Source organism: Schistocerca gregaria, chromosome X (genome assembly GCF_023897955.1).
Source record: "Schistocerca gregaria isolate iqSchGreg1 chromosome X, iqSchGreg1.2, whole genome shotgun sequence".
Taxonomy (NCBI): Eukaryota; Metazoa; Arthropoda; class Insecta; order Orthoptera; family Acrididae; genus Schistocerca; species Schistocerca gregaria.
The window spans coordinates 329,877,057-329,893,711 of NC_064931.1; the positions used below are offsets into that span (position 1 = coordinate 329,877,057).

General features: G+C 40.6%; 1 protein-coding gene across 6 annotated transcripts in view; it reads right to left on the reverse strand.

Moving 5' to 3' along the window:
* Window positions 1–16,655, reverse strand: part of LOC126298371 (solute carrier family 41 member 1-like) — a 150,433-nt gene that overhangs the window by 55,355 nt on the left and 78,423 nt on the right. For 3 of the 6 annotated variants that reach the window (XM_049989674.1, XM_049989677.1, XM_049989676.1), the window contains exon 2: window positions 14,570–14,589. The gene's annotated coding sequence lies outside the window, so the exon portion shown is untranslated. Of the gene's footprint in view, window positions 1–11,114; window positions 11,327–14,539; window positions 14,590–16,655 lie in introns of those variants that run through there. The other 3 variants (XM_049989672.1, XM_049989673.1, XM_049989675.1) reach the window with 2 other exon arrangements.

The window sequence follows — 16,655 nt, forward strand, 5'->3', positions numbered from 1 at the left end:
AGAAAATTTAAAAAGGGAAATAGATAGGTTGAAGTTAGATATAGTGGGAATTAGTGAAGTTCGGTGGCAGGAGGAACAAGACTTCTGGTCAGGTGACTACAGGGTTATAAACACAAAATCATATAGGGGTAATGCAGGAGTAGGTTTAATAATGAATAGGAAAATAGGAATGCGGGTAAGCTACTACAAACAGCATAGTGAATGCATTATTGTGGCCAAGATAGATACGAAGCCCACACCTACTACAGCAGTACAAGTTTATATGCCAACTAGCTCTGCAGATGACAAACAAATTGAAGAAATGTATGATGAAATAAAAGAAATTATTCAGATAGTAAAGGGTGATGAAAATTTAATAGTCATGGGTGCTGGAATTCGGCAGTAGGAAAAGGGAGAGAAGGAAACGTAGTAGGTGAATATGGATTGGGGCTAAGAAATGAAAGAGGAACCTGCCTGGTACAATTTTGCACAGAGCACAACTTAATCATAGCTAACACTTGGTTCAAGAATCATAAAAAAAGGCTGTATACATGGAAGAAGCCTGGAGATACTGACAGGTTTCAGATAGATTATATAATGGTAAGACAGAGATTTAGGAACCAGGTTTTAAATTGTAAGACATTTCCAGGGGCAGATGTGAACTCTGACCACAATCTATTGGTTATGACATGTAGATTAAAACTGAAGAAACTGCAAAAAGGAGGGAACTTAAGGAGATATGACCTGGATAAACTGAAAGAACCAGAGGTTGTACAGAGTTTCAGGGAGAGCGTAAGGGAACAATTGACAGGAATGGGGGAAACAAATACAGTAGAAGAAGAATGGGTACCTTTGAGGGATGAAGTAGTGAAGGTAGCAGAGGATCAAGTAGGTAAAAAGACAAGGGCTAGTAGAAATCCTTGGGTAACAGAAGAAATATTGAATTTAATTGATGAAAGGAGAACATATAAAAATGCAGTAAATGAAGCAGGCAAAAAGGAATACAAACGTCTCAAAAATGAGATCGACAGGAAGTGCAAAATGGCTAAGCAGGGATGGCTAGACGACAAATGTAAGGATGTAGAGGCTTATCTCACTAGGGGTTAGATAGATACTGCCTACAGGAAGATTAGAGACACCTTTGGAGAAAAGAGAACCACTTCTATGAACATCAAGAGCTCAGGTGGAAACCCAGTTTTAAGCAAAGAAGGGAAAGCAGAAAGGTGGAAGGAGTATATAGAGGGTCTATACAAGGGCGATGTACTTGAGGACAATATTATGGAAATGGAAGAGGACGTAGATGAAGACGAAATGGGTGATACGATATTGCGTGAAGAGTTTGACAGAGCACTGAAAGACCTGAGCCGGAACAAGGCCCCCGGAGTAGACAACATTCCATTGGAACTAGTAACGGCCTTGGGAGAGCCAGTCCTGACAAAACTCTACCATCTGGTGAACAAGATGTATGAAACAGGCGAAATACCCGCAGAATTCAAGAAGAATATAATAATTCCAATCCCAAAGAAAGCAAGTGTTGACAGATGTGAAAATTACCGAACAATCAGCTTAATAAGCCACAGCTGCAAAATACTAACACGAATTCTTTACAGACGAATAGAAAAATTAGTTAAAGCCGACCTCGGGGAAGATCAGTTTGGATTCCGTAGAAATGTTGGAACACGTGAGGCAATACTGACCTTACGACTTATCTTAGAAGAAAGGTTAAGGAAAGGCAAACCTACGTTTCTAGCATTCGTAGACTTAGAGAAAGCTTTTGACAATGTTGACTGGAATACTCTCTTTCAAATTCTAAAGGTGGCAGGGGTAAAATACAGGGAGCGAAAGGCTATTTACAATTTGTACAGAAACCAGATGGCAGTTATTAGAGTCGAGGGGGCATGAAAGGGAAGCAGTGGTTGGGAAAGGAGTGAAACAGGATTGTAGCCTCTCCCCGATGTTGTTCAATTTGTATATTGAGCAAGCAGTAAAGGAAACAAAAGAAAAATTCGGAGTAGGTATTAAAATCCATGGAGAAGAAATAAAAACTTTGAGGTTTGCCGATGACATCGTAATTCTGTCAGAGACAGCAAAGGACTTGGAAGAGCAGTTGAACGGAATGGACAGTGTCGTGAAAGGAGGGTATAAGATGAACATCAACAAAAGCAAAACGAGGATAATGGAATATAGTCGAATTAAGTCGGGTGATGCTGAGGGAATTAGATTAGGAAATGAGAGACTTAAGGTAGTAAAGGAGTTTTGCTATTTGGGGAGCAAAATAACTGATGATGGTCGAAGTAGAGAGGATATAAAATGTAGACTGGCAATAGCAAGGAAAGTGTTTCTGAAGAAGAGAAATTTGTTAACATCGAGTATAGATTTAAGTGTCATGAAGTCTTTTCTGAAAGTATTTGTATGGAGTGTAGCCATGTATGGAAGTGAAACATGGACACTAAATAGTGTGGACAAGAAGAGGATAGAAGCTTTTGAAATGTGGTGCTACAGAAGAATGCTGAAAATTAGATGGGTAGATCACATAACTAATGAGGAAGTATTGAATAGGATTGGGGAGAAGAGAAGTTTGTGGCACAACTTGACCAGAAGAAGGGATCGGTTGGTAGGACATGTTCTGAGGCATCAAGGGATCACCAATTTAGTATTGAAGGGCAGTGTGGAGGGTAAAAATCGTAGAGGGAGGCCAAGAGATGAATATGTAGGTTACAGTAGCTACTGGGAGATGAAGAAGCTTGCACAGTATAGAGTAGCATGGAGAGCTGCATCAAACCAGTCTCAGGACTGAAGACCACAACAACAACAACAACAATTTCGAGTATGTTTCATTATGTTTGTGACTATGTGTTGGCATGAAGACATGGCGCGAGCACTCCAGCCAATCACAGCGCTCGTGAATGGGGAGACTGGATGGAAGAGTGTCTCCAGAGACGACATGAGGTAGTTTGAAGAGGTGCGGCAGTTCGGGAGGGTATGGCACAGGGCACGTGGGTGAGTGCTGGACGCGGACAGTACGGCGCGATGGACGCACAGTTGGCAGAAAGACTTGGCCAGTAGAGCAGTCTGCGAACGGTTGCAGAGGAGAGAAATATTTCAGAGTGCCGACCTGTCCTCTTGTGTGATTTCCATGGCTTCTGCAGTGAAGTCTTAGTATGCATTGAGAAGTGAATATCTTGCTAACTATGTTGCTGTTCATAACTAAATACGTGAAGTAGGAATCTATTGTTTTCCTGTTATTCAACTTATATTTTATTTTATAAGTGTTTTGCGGAAATATACCGCACTCTCAAAAGTACTTTTACTATCATACTCATCATTTAAAGTCATTAAGATAGTACCTGCAGATTTTATTTAATTGCAATCTTTCATTTATAAATTTATATGCTACTTTCATAATTCATAACTGCCGAGTGATAGAAACCTTCAGCCATTTGATTAATGTGTGTATTCTTATCGTATACTGTAGACTCAGCAGTATTTGGCCTGTAATGCGGCAACTACCTATCCCAGCCCCTAGACAATGAAACCAGGCAAGACTTTTAATATTTCAATGTGGAGTCGGAGGGTGCATAGTCATTTTTAAGCTTGCATGGTGTAAATAACACCTCGGGAACAATTTAAAGTTCTATGGGTCTCAACATGAACAGAGTAGCCATGGAGAAGTGAGGTGGCACACAGTTTTAGTTCTTGAGAATCAGAAGTAGTCTCCAAAAGCAAAGTGCCATTCCATAAACGAGAGCAGGATTTCACAAGGCCGGCAATTGCATCAACACCTTTCTGAATAATAAACATATTTACCATGGTGAAGGCCTGATTGTCTTAAGTGCACGAGATCACGAGGAAACATGGTGCAGTTGGAAGGGTCTTTGAATCGTTAGCCTCATTACGTTTACATTTCGTGTACACTGAGTGTGTAGATGATTGGCTCAATGCGATGCCAGTGTCTCCGATGGCGTGATCCTTCCCACTGGGGACCCCCTGCACAAGGAACACATCCACCTTAGGTGACTGTTCATATCTCCGTACACCTGACAGAGGGACCAATTGGCAGTGGTGAGGTTGCATCTCAGGCAGTCACCCTCCCTGGGCCTGGCCTGTACCAAGGGGTACATGCGAACCCTACCTGTCAACCCGAGGCTGAGAATTACGAGTTACCCAGTTCCCTGTTATGCGTCAGACCCGTGTGTCAGCCTGCAGGAGTGCACAGGGAGGAAGAAGAAAAAGAGGAACCTCAAATGCCGACGCGGAGGAATGAGAGGAGAAGGGAAACACAGAAAGGACAAGACACAGTGGTGAGACTGTGCTTATGTCAGTGACAAAACGTGGAACATTCCCAATAACACCCCAGACATGTTTCCCAAGCGAAAGGGAAAAAGAATAGCAAGAGGATAGACATGCGGCACAGAAGGGAGAAGATGCTGCAAAAGCTGGGACCCTGTGGTAGACAAGCACGAACCCGCCAAAGAGTGGCTAGCCCCCAGGGAGAGGAGGAGGGGGTGGGGGGTGAAGTGAGAGCATGATCTAGGTCCCTCATACTAAAGGTGGCATTGTAGCACTTATGATTTGGAGAAGAAATGGTTATCAGTTGAATCTCCTCCAGTCATTTCTGATGGAGGAAGGTAGGTTGATAGTGCGTGGAGCTCGAAATCTCCACAAAATAGCAGCTCAATTTGTCGGAGATAGCAGTAGGGCCCTCAATGACATCATCTGCTACTGTCAGGGGAGACATTGGGGAATGGACCTTGGTCCGAAGCAGCCGCTGGAAGTTCACCCACACAACAAAAGACTATGTGGAACTTTTAAAAGGACTGCTCCACGAACTAGTAAAGTTTTTCTGCTATCCTGAAGAATGCAATGACACTGTGCACGCAATGTTTGTAATGAATGCAGTTGGCCATCGTAGGATGACAGTTAAAAATGTGGAGAGCATATTTCTGCATGCAAATTGTGTCCTGGTCCACCAAGGGACCAGGACACGGTGCAGCAAAGAGAAAGTCCGAGGAATGGAACATTCTGTGGGGATAATAATGTTTATAAGATATTCTGCTTGGTCCTCCCAACTGGGGTAATAATGTTCACTGAAAGTCACCAGAAAGAAGTAAAGCTTCCAGTTGGCCATAGAAAGCTGCCATTGAGTGTGCACATAGGTGGGGTAGGAGTCAGCAATCTAATAGCATGCGAGAAATGGTCGCTCGAGTATATATTCATGGAGAATAGACCACTTGAGATGATAGGCAAGCTGGGAAGTACAAAAGGAAAAGTCCAAATTGGAATAGGTGCGAGTGCACTTGGAAAGGGACACGGGTGGTCTCGTGTTATGGAAGAGGAGGTTAAGTTGATTACGGTGGTCAGCCAAGAGGGCACCTCTCAGAGTTTCTGGGCGAGCCCGAATGGGGATGGTGCGCATTGAAGTCACCGAGCAGCTTAAAGGGGTGCCCAATAAGCTCGAGGAAGTCTGGTACAAAGGAAAATTTAGACTCCAACAACTTTAAGCCAGGTAGTCAGGAAGATGGGTTGACTATGAATGTTATCCCGAATGAGCAGCATGACTCCCCTATGAGATGGGATGCCGGCTTCGAGGAAGGTCAAAGCGGGCTGGTAAGAAATGCGAGGGCTCAAAGTAGTAGTCAGGATGCAATTTTGATTCCTGGAGGCAGAGAACAAGCAGACGCTGAGATTCTAAGAGCAGCCTTAAGTCCTCTGTGGGATCATGGGCTGTGAATGTTCCATTGGAGGAGGGTCAAAGAGGAAAGGGTAGGAGGGAAAAAATAAAGGGCTCTCAACTCGGTGACTACTGAGTTCCAGTCTTTGAAGGCTCACTGCTACAGGGCACAGAGTGTGGAGGAAACTGCTCCATGAGACCTACAGAGGCATTCTCCCTCTGTCAATCTGTGGGGTCCAGGGCAGAAAAATGGTTGGTGGTGTGGCAACACAGAGGTTGGGCGGGTGAGGACATCACGTGGCGACACCATCTAAGAGGATGTCTGAGTCGGCAAAGGAGTAGATCATATGCCTTTGTTTGAATTCTTGGAGCCTTTGCAGTTGGCAGAGGGATACTCTGATATTTGTTGGCTGGAGTGATGTAAGAAGTCTTCGTGGAAGTATTCCTTTTGACCTTTCCGACCAACCGGCTGTGTAGCAGGTGACCAACTCGTGAGGTGAAACATTGGTGGCTTGTTGCACAGTTGGAGGAGGAGACAGGGATGCAACCATAACACTGGGCGAATTCACAACTGCAGTGCCAAATTTGAGATCATGTCTAAATGGCTCAGTCTGCAAAGTGTCAAGGACTGATGTAAAACAAATAGCAATGACAGAGGCTGCTGAGCTTTAAAAGCTTTTCTTAGCTTCACCATATGGGTGCATTTCTGAACTTTCAACTCCTGAATTTTCCTATTCTCATTATAAGCTCCACACATCCTGCTTCATAATGGGTGATCCCAGAGCAATTTATATCTCTTGGAGAAAGTGAACAAGAGCTGCCAATTTTTTAGTTGGGCCTCCACTATCTCCACAGTTGGCCCTTTTGTTATATATTACAGTGGTATGACCAAATCTGACATTTATAGCTTTGGAATGGGAACCACAGTCAAACCTTAAGACAGATATAGCCTGCAACCATACAGTCAGGTTATTCCGCAGTGTTGAAAGTTAAAATAAAAGTCTTTTTCCAATATGTACCTTTGCAGAAGTTACGGGTGTTAAGTAATTCAGTCACATCAAGATCGTCATCGAAGGAATTGCATCACAGAAGTTTTAGGTACTTAGCATGACATGGCAGTTTCAACTAGAAATGTACCATTAAGAAGTGGTTTAACACTTTTTAAGGAGGTGGTAATGCCCCCCCCCCCCCCCCCCCCCCCACCCCTTATGAATATAAGAAGGGCAGATCATCTCAAAAGCTCCCCTGCTCCCTCAATTAGGATGAAAGTGTTATAGCAGACTAGTGCCCTGTTGTAATAATTCTTCTGAGACTACTCTTCAGATGGATTGAGCACCCAAGCTCGCTCTGTTGGGTGGGTGTAGGCACTACTTGATGGTACATCCATCTTGTTATGGGTAGTTTTAAGCTGAGGTCGCTCCACAGGAATATCAAGAGCCATTAGGGAACAAATGTAAACCCAGACAGGGCACTCCATGTCTGAGCAAGCCTTATATTACTGGGGTGTGGAGGTGGCAGATGCCCCAGAAGCTGCCCACTAGAGGCTTATTTACCTCAACAGCTGTTCACCACATCAGCATGTAGCACACCTTGAGGATGTGTTTTTGAGATGTGTATCTTCAGAGTCCAGGCAGAGTAGCAAGCGACCTGAAATCCCCAATATTCTACTGCGACACATAATTATGGTCCCTGAAGTTCTGACATTGCCCGGAGTTTATGGCAGAAGGGGTCTGGCAGTGCTGACCAGTTTCCAGCTTGGGAAACCTGGGATCATTGTACCCATACCCAACCACTGCTGGTAGAGCTCCCCAGGGAAAAAAAAGAAAGAAAAACTGGTACACCCTTCCTTCAGCTGTAGGACAGTCTCTGCCTGACCTCTCCACTGATGCCTGTCTAGCCTGGGGTTGACCCACCAATAGCTACCCTATCACCAGCATAGCTCTCAACATTACTGAGGCATGCAAAACCTCCCACCCGACAGTGAAGGTGCCTCCAATACGGTGGCAACACCATGGAAGGAGTTTAAGAAAAGAGCTCATAAAAAGATCCTAATTAACAGGGACTGATCAGTGTCACTACTTGCCGATGACAATCTATTTTAAAGTGAAAAGAAATTGCTGCTGTCAGTGAAAGTAGGCCCCATCTCCATAGTTTCCAAGTGAACAATGCAAAGGAAACTGTATGCAATGGACATTTGGAATCAAGTACCTTGCAAAATGCAACTGCTCACAGCAGCATATCCAGTTTTAAGTCTTCAATAGAACAAACAACCAAAACTGGATAGTAGCTGACAGAGAAAATAGGAAGGAATATTAGGGTTCAAAATCCTGTCGACAACGAGGTCATTAGAGAGAGCATAAGATCAGATTGATTCAAGGACATGTAAGAAATATTGGGCATGCATCTTCAATGGAACCTTTCCACCATTTGCCTCACATGATTTAGGGAAATCATGGATAACCTAAATCACGATCACATCAAATGAATTCACAATTATGAATAATGGCTACCATCGGCTGTAGAATGGAATGATGACAATGAAAATTTGTACCAGACCGGGACTCGAACCTGGTTTTCCCACTTATCACAAGCGGTCGCCTTACCATTTGGCTATCCATGCACGACTCATTGCCAGACCCAAACCTCCATACGTCATCAACCCTACAACACTGATAGCTAAACAGTAAGGTGACCACTCGCAATAAGCAGGACATCTGGGTTAGAGTCCCGGTCCAGAACAAACTTTCATTTTTGTCATTCCATTCTACAGCTGATGGTAGACATTATTTGCAGTAGCGAATTCATCTGGTGTGTTTCATAAGGGTTGTGGTCACCACAGCGCATCGTCATCCGAGTAACACAGGCACTGCAATTTCGTACCTAAATCAGGATGGTCAGATACAGATTTGAACAGTCTTCCTTTTGAATGAGAGTCCAGTTTGTTAACCACTGCACCACCACACTCAGTAGTTAGTGACTGGAAGCATAATTCTGCCTCTTTTCAAATAAAGCAAGGCTCAAACGCAGCAGTGGTCCAGTGAGGATATTTAAACCACAGTGTGTGAAGGATGTTATTCTTGGCACAGATGGTTCTGTGATGTTTTGGGAATGTTTCTCCTACTGTGACTTGTGCCCATTCATTCAGGTTACTGCAAAAATGGACTACAATGTTTATTTCAACATTCTTGTTGAACAAGTGCTACCCTCTCTCCTACATGTTTGTTGTTGAATCTTCCTTCTTCCATAATATCAATAGCCACATTCATAAGATTGCACGCATATACGCCTGGTTTGACAAACACTCACGCATCCTATCATATTTCTGCTGGTTCCCTAAATTACCCCACGTTAACTCCATAAAAAAGGTCTGGCACTATTTTAAAAGCAGGTGAGATGTAGGCAACCATTCTAACAATTTGGTAGCTCCACTGGATCTAATCACCAGTGGGATTTTGAATACCTGAATAAACTTGTGAACACATTTCCTCGTCCAACTGATGCTACTACTAAGCCCAGAGATGGTACTGCATAGCACAAGTGTGATATCCACTGGAAGTGACTAACTTTTTGTTCAGTGTGTTTATTTTCCTTATTGCATACTTCTGTGCAACACACACTTCTTTTCCTCACTGGCAAAATACCCAACAATATGATGATGTCAGACAGTGAATGGCAATAGGTACATTCATTCAACTTTGACATTTTCATCTCTAAAATTAAGATAATAAGTAATATAAAAGAAGCAGATAAAAGAATGTCTGTGACATGTGACTTACCAATACAAGATATAAGACTTTAGAATATTTGCTTCGTCTATTGATCAATCCTTGTCAATCATTTTTAATGGAGTGATCAGGCACTGTGCAGTACAGTGGTATGAAAAGACATTTCTGTTTCCCAACACTGGATATGGAACTGGTTCATCTGTCCCAATAATAAGTCATTTTGTAGGGACATCTTGAAAATAACACACTTTTGTATTGGGGGGAAAAAAAGAAAAGAAATTCGCTCAAATGTATCTGATCACTATAGGCCAACTGGAAATACTTTTCTATAACTCACTACACAAATTAAAACATTGTGTTAGACTGCCAACAGGTTGTTAAACAAGATTGTAATTTATTTTTTCGTTCCACATCACTGCCAAACTGAGTTATACCCAGAGAATTTTTCATAATGGGAAGATGACGACATCTCTCCATGACATCTAAAAAACCTTATAGCCAAAACTTCGAAGTAATTGTTGAGGCTTTGAAGCTAAGTGGACCTCATCTCATATACTGAACGCCACCTCTGCTCCTCTAAACTGTCTGAATGTAAGCCTCGGGGACTGATGACCATAGATGTTAAGTCCTGTAGTGCTCAGAGCCATTTGAACCAATGTAAGTCTCTGAGTCAATTGTTTTCCATTTCAATATCAATTCCTGCAAAATGACAGCACCCAACTCCCAATGTGGTCCCCTTAATTCATCACATAAATTTGACCTATGACTAACAATACTTTGTGCATCATGTGATTGCCACAGACTTACGTTACTTGATATGTATTTGGCCAAATTACCACCATCATATAACAATGTCACACTTTAGCTTAACTTTAACCTTAACAATTTTTGTAGCAAGTTCTCTAATTGTGAATAAGGGTGAAAGTGTCCTTGTCCCCACAGATTACACCTATACCTAGGACTATATAGAGGTAACAACAGGAAGAAAACCAAGTTGTGAAGCTAACCTTTCAAACAAGAAACTGATGTAAAGATATTAATATTCTATAAACTGTCTTCAGATTTACACTTGATAGAAGATAAAGTTACTAATGCAATTTCAGATTCACAAATAGTAAAATCTGATGACTGTATGAACTGTTCAGTGTTGTGGGTCAAACTGTCATGTACCAGTGTCCACCAAATTTCCTTTTCTGTAAGTGAAACGTATGCGGCTCTGCGTGTGCCTGTATATTCACACACACACACACACACACACACACACACACACACACACACACACACGTGTGTGTGAAAATGTCTCTGGGTATGAAAGTCTTTGCTCTCAGTAACAGAATCAGGAGCACAAAGATTTGCATTGTTATCAGATTGTGTGTATCATCATTGGACAAATAAGTACTGATTGAAGTGTAAGGAAAGCATATACACTGCAGGTGATTCTTATACACTGTTAAATTTTTGCATCACACACACGTCTTTAAAAAGATGTGATGCAATGCTTGGAAGTAATCTAACACACACAGGAAAATTTGTATTAATAGTTTTTATATCACTTGCAATATGTTTCATCAACATTACAGATAACTGATACTGGATAAATATTTCCTCAGCTATGATAGGTGTGATAACGTGATTGCACAACCAGAAAGACAGCAAATAAATTCCAAGGAAGGTGAATGCCATGTACATATTGGCTGAGAAGTTAACTCAAGTTTAACATGGTAATGAAGAGCAATTACCTGATCAATTGGAAGCAAACAGTAACACAAGACACAGACAACTAATTCCAAATGCAATCACATTGTTTGCACAAAACAGCACAACACATAAACAACTTCATTAACACTGCTTTTGTGTGATCAGCCTCCCGTATCACATCTAACTGCCTGTAGGTGAGCTTTGAGCCATTTTGGTAACAACACAAATAAGTTTGCTAGATAAAAGGAGCAAAGCAAATGCTATTTCAGGTTCCTGCCACCAATTTGGCGAGCCTCCATGAACTGATTCCAGAATAAGAAGAGCTTCAGCTTTATAGGTAGATTAGTTGTCTACCTTTCTGGCATTGAGCCAAGTGCCTTACAATGCTAAAGGAGGGGAAGGTGGGGCGGGGTGGGGTGAGGTGAGGTAGAGAGAGAAGGGAGTTTTGCATTTGGGAGCAATGTACTTCCATTCAAATAAAAACACACAGAATATAGACAACCATGCTCTATGAAGTATATAATTTAACCCCTCCCCCCTACACTCTCTCTCTCTCTCTCTCTCTCTCTCTCTCCACTGTTTGCTTAGACTCTTGTTCTTAGGAGTTAGTTATACAACATACATTTCAGTGAATGAATTGATATTCATCTCATTCTTATTAGATAAAGTGATAATGAACATCTAGTCTTCTTAGTTATAAATGTAACTTCTCTTCTGCAGACAACATTAAGAAAATTTGGTTTGTTTATGATGAAATGTTCAGATGAAGCACAGTGATAAGTTTTGTTTTTTTGACTAAGTGGTTTGGTAACCCAAACTCAAAGTGCACATGAAGTCTGAAAATGTCTACATGGGCAAAATACAGGGAGGACATTTCCACCCTTGATAGAGCCAAATACACAGTATTTACCTAATTTTAAATCCAAACTACTGCACAATAACTTCCAATGTATGTCCTGATTAAAATGAAGGAGTCAATAGAATAAGCTTTTCAATAGTTCCTGATAGAGGACTAACCTTATTTTGCCACAGGATAAGGAAACATATTAGTCTGCACTTTCCACAAGAAACTTTACAAGAATGGAATGAAACAAACTGCAGTCTAAAGTACTGAGAGTATTTCCAGCACTAGATATCAAAACAGCCCATCATTCACTTTTCTCAGTCAAATATAAAACAAACAGGTCCATACAGCGATCTTTCTGGGTCAAGGGTTGATATTAAGAATTATTTCTTCACTAAAAGAGTTTCAGTCTTAAGCTAACCTGAAATCTACTGATTGTAAGCAGAATAACATGCCCCAAGCCTATGCTCAAAGGGAGGAAGAGCAGGGTTTAACGGAAGTGAGAATGGAATATTTTTTCACATTTTCGGATTTTTTTCTCATAAAATGATTTATATATCTCCCCTCTTCTGGACATGACTTTATAACACAGCAATCCACTGCCTTCTATTTAAAACATTACCAATTTTATTAGATCTCGAAGTGCTGCACGGAAAAATGTTGACATCTTGAACCGGTGTAGATTATATTTAAAAAGAAGTGAGTATATACGCACAAAGCTTGAAAGGCAAGAAACTTTCTGATGGTAAAACCATAAGAGGCAGGCTCACAGACAAAATGACTGATAAACTGCAGCAGAATTATGGGATGACCATAAGAAATAATAAGGAGGACCTACTGAAAATGAAGCAGGCAGTATGGGCTTCAACAGACTGTCAACTGATGAAAAACCAGTATACTACGTTTGCCCTCATGGATCTGATTCATGGTGCAATTACCACAATGTCCAGTACTCAAACAGTTCATACAGACAAACATCACATCCCAGCAACAGTCATGGATATCATAAAACCTATTTACAGAGACCTGGCAAATCCTGAATTACTCAAGAAGTGTCTGCATGGTCACACTCTAAATCCCAATGAGTTGTTCAATAATCTTATATGGACTCACCAAAACTTGTTTGTGTTGGAATGAAGACACCAAAGTGGTGGGTCAATGATGCTGTTACTACTTTTAATGATGGCAGCATTGGTAGGGTGAAGGTGATACAGCTTATGGTAATTAACCCTGTAGCAAACTGCATCAGGGAACTTTAACAGATGGACGAACTTCGCACTGATACAGCAGAGTATGCAGCACAGTTGGCCACTAAGGAGTCCAGTATGGTGCAGGGTGTCTCTGAATGACAAACTAAAAAAATTAAGCACATATTAAGCGAGTTAAAGTCTTTTGAAACTTTACAAGCCATTCCTGAAAATTTACATTTTCTTTTGCATTTTTCTCAAAAGCTCAGAAACCACTTCGAGTAGAGTATTCCAATTTTCAGGGAGTAATAACACATATCCTGAGTCTACTGAACTAAAAGAAGAACATATGTTATGCTTAATTAAAATTATTTAGAATAACGCACAAAAAAGTGCACAAAATTTTAACTGTGTGATTAAAAAATGGTACTTCCAAAAGCAGTGACTGAATAAATGTTCAAACGTGTGTGAAATCTTATGGGGCTTAACTGCTGAGGTCATCAGTCCCTAAGCTTACACACTACTTAACCTAAATTATCCTAAGGACAAACACATCCATGCCCGAGGGAGGACTCGAACTTCTGCCGGGACCAGCCACACAGTCCACGACTGCAGCGCCTTAGACCGCTCGGCTAATCCCGCACGGCAGCAGTGACTGAAATGCAATTATTGTAGTTCAGTAGATTCAGAACACACAGTTTACTGTCCTGTAAAACTTTTATGTCAATGACTACAGTGGTTCCTGAAATACAGGGAAGCCAAGTCATTAAATTTAACATTGTCAGGATAGCGCCTTTCAACTCCCCTTATCACCACATCAATGACAGTCATTAGAAGAGTACAAGCTTAGATTGGGGAAAGCAAATGGCAGTGTCCATTTGCGAGGAACTACCCCAGCATCTGCACAAGCAATTTAGGGAAACCATGGAAAAATCTCAACGGTCAAGAAGCTATGAACTGCTGCTCTTCTAACTATGAGTCTAGTGTCTTACGACAGCATCATTCAGTACGTACCAATGAAGCAAACTAATGTGCCAGCCACAAAACTGGTGTAACAGTCTTGTGTGTCAGAAGGTAAACTCCATCCCCATGTAGTTCCTCCTCCAACACGTAATATCACCTCCAATTCCACAGACAAAGTGGACTGTTTATTTTGGCAAAATGGTCCAAAAAAATTAATTTCATCGTGTGTGTGTGTGTGTGTGTGTGTGTGTGTGTCAAACAAGAGATGGAAGGGACTACTGGAGGCGACTGGAGAGAAACACTTTGAGCCAAAATGAATTCAAGATTGCATAAGGTATAACACGAACACCAACTTTGTTAACAAGAATGAAAATAAAAATTTTCATGTTAACAGCCATTTAACTCTAAATCATCATTTTGTTTTCAGACTTTTAGCTTACACATTAGTTAGTAATTTAAATATAAACAGTACCTTGATAATCAGTTACAGAGACTGACTTACCATTGTGTAAGTGAAGCAGTCTGAAAAAAATAAAACAAGAACGATTATTACATTTACATTGCAACTCACCATACGTAACATTAGAACTACAGAGAAGGATACAAATTTCATACGAACTAACAGACATGGTATAATCAATGGTAGACGATTCTTACAAATTACTTAACAGCAAGTGTATTTTGCTTAAAGTTTGTTGCTGTATAATCAGCAATGTAACAAACAGTAATATTTTGAAAGGACTGATGTAGGAACAACAACTGTCTTCTAGAGAGAGAGAGAGAGAGAGAGAGAGAGAGAGAGAGAGAGAGAGAGAGAGAGAGAGAGAGAGAGAGAGAGAAAAGAAAAAAAAGAAAGAAAGAAACTTCCGCAAATGATTAGGAAAATAGCCTAAGACTCTACAATATAACCATCTCAGATGCCTAGTGAGTGATTAGAACAATAAATCTACAGCCAAATATTTGTGGTGAATAGTTGTGTTAGTAATTTTACAAAAGTATCAAGCCTTTCATGACCATTTATTAATGTATTGCCTGCTGGTGTCTATCTCAGGATCTTCAACCAATGTTTGTTTAATGATTTTCCTAACGTTTCACCTGATCAAGAGGCTGACATTGTCAAACATTCACCCAAGTCTGCAGGTAACAGATCTTTGACGATGGCAGCTACTCATACGGGTATAACATCAAGAGAACCATTAAAATGTGTTTGCTCACTTTATGTATACTCTTATTTCTCATACTGCTCAGAGCCCTTTGACACAGAATAAAGCATTATATTGTGGAATGTCTGTGTAATTTGTAGAAGTTCAATCATAATAGTAACAGATCTTCATATGGCCTTTACTACTTACAGTTAATACAAATAAAATGGAACTGCAATACTAGAGGTTTACGTAACATGTTGCACCTTTCCAAAACAGACTGTAATGAAAGAAATTTCATTACTGTGAGGAATAATTATACAAATCAGGAGTAGGTTACCTTTTTTTTTTGACATAGATGCTACATATAATTAACTGGAAAAGTTAATATCACTGACAATCAGTTTCATGTGAGTAGGCTCTATATGCAACAGAATTCCTACACTCCTGAACATGCTCCTATATCGATATTCATGCATTAACATGTAGGCTACTTCCTTGCCAGCACACAATTGAGAGACAAATGCTACACTAAATCTGACATACATAAAATCTGAATCAACGCACCTCGTAAATGGTGGTGATTATGGGTTTAAAGGGTCTGAACAGCTTAGTTACCAGTCACTCCTTACTCAGAAAGTTTAGGTAAATGGTGATATGAAAGGAAAAAAGGAAGAATGGTCTGATAAAGAGTCTTTGACGTCGATGCAGAGACCAAAATGTGTAGTATGTGGAATAGTAAGAAAGAGGCAATTACTTCAGAAAAGAAAAGAAAGTGGAGGAACAAATATTTTTCATTAGTTTCACTATTAGCGGATAGTAGTCTGGTTCAAATAAAAGTACTTAGTTTATTTACACAAGAATTTCCCACTACTTTTAATGACACATCTACAAGGAAGGGTTACACAGCAACACAAAAATATAGTCTGATTAAAATTACTTATTAAGTGACAAAGCACAAACTGGAAAGTTGTTCTTCCAAAGAAAGAGCTCATCACACATGAACTGCCCTGCATTACCAACACATCACAAAAAAGATCACTTATTTGCACTTCACAAGTAGTGTAACGTTCATATGTAGTATATTACAAGACAGTGTCAGCAGCCAATTTACTTTTATCGTGTACAAAACTGTTCCTGCTGATCGCTCACTCCCTATTAACCTAGGGATAATTGGCTACAAACGTGGCAACACTATCACTATGACAGACATCAAATAACAAGTAGTTTTAATAAAGAGTGTACAGTGGGTGGATTTTAATTGAAAGTCTCTCAGACAAACATCGTAAATTAACCACAATAACACTTTTATGCTCAGTCAGCAGATATGGAAGTCACTACCAAAAGATTGCCTTCATGTTAATCAAATGCGAAAAGGGCACATTCCATTTGCCATTCCCAAAGGAATATCATGAGACTAGTTGGAAATGATCACAGAAGAATAGC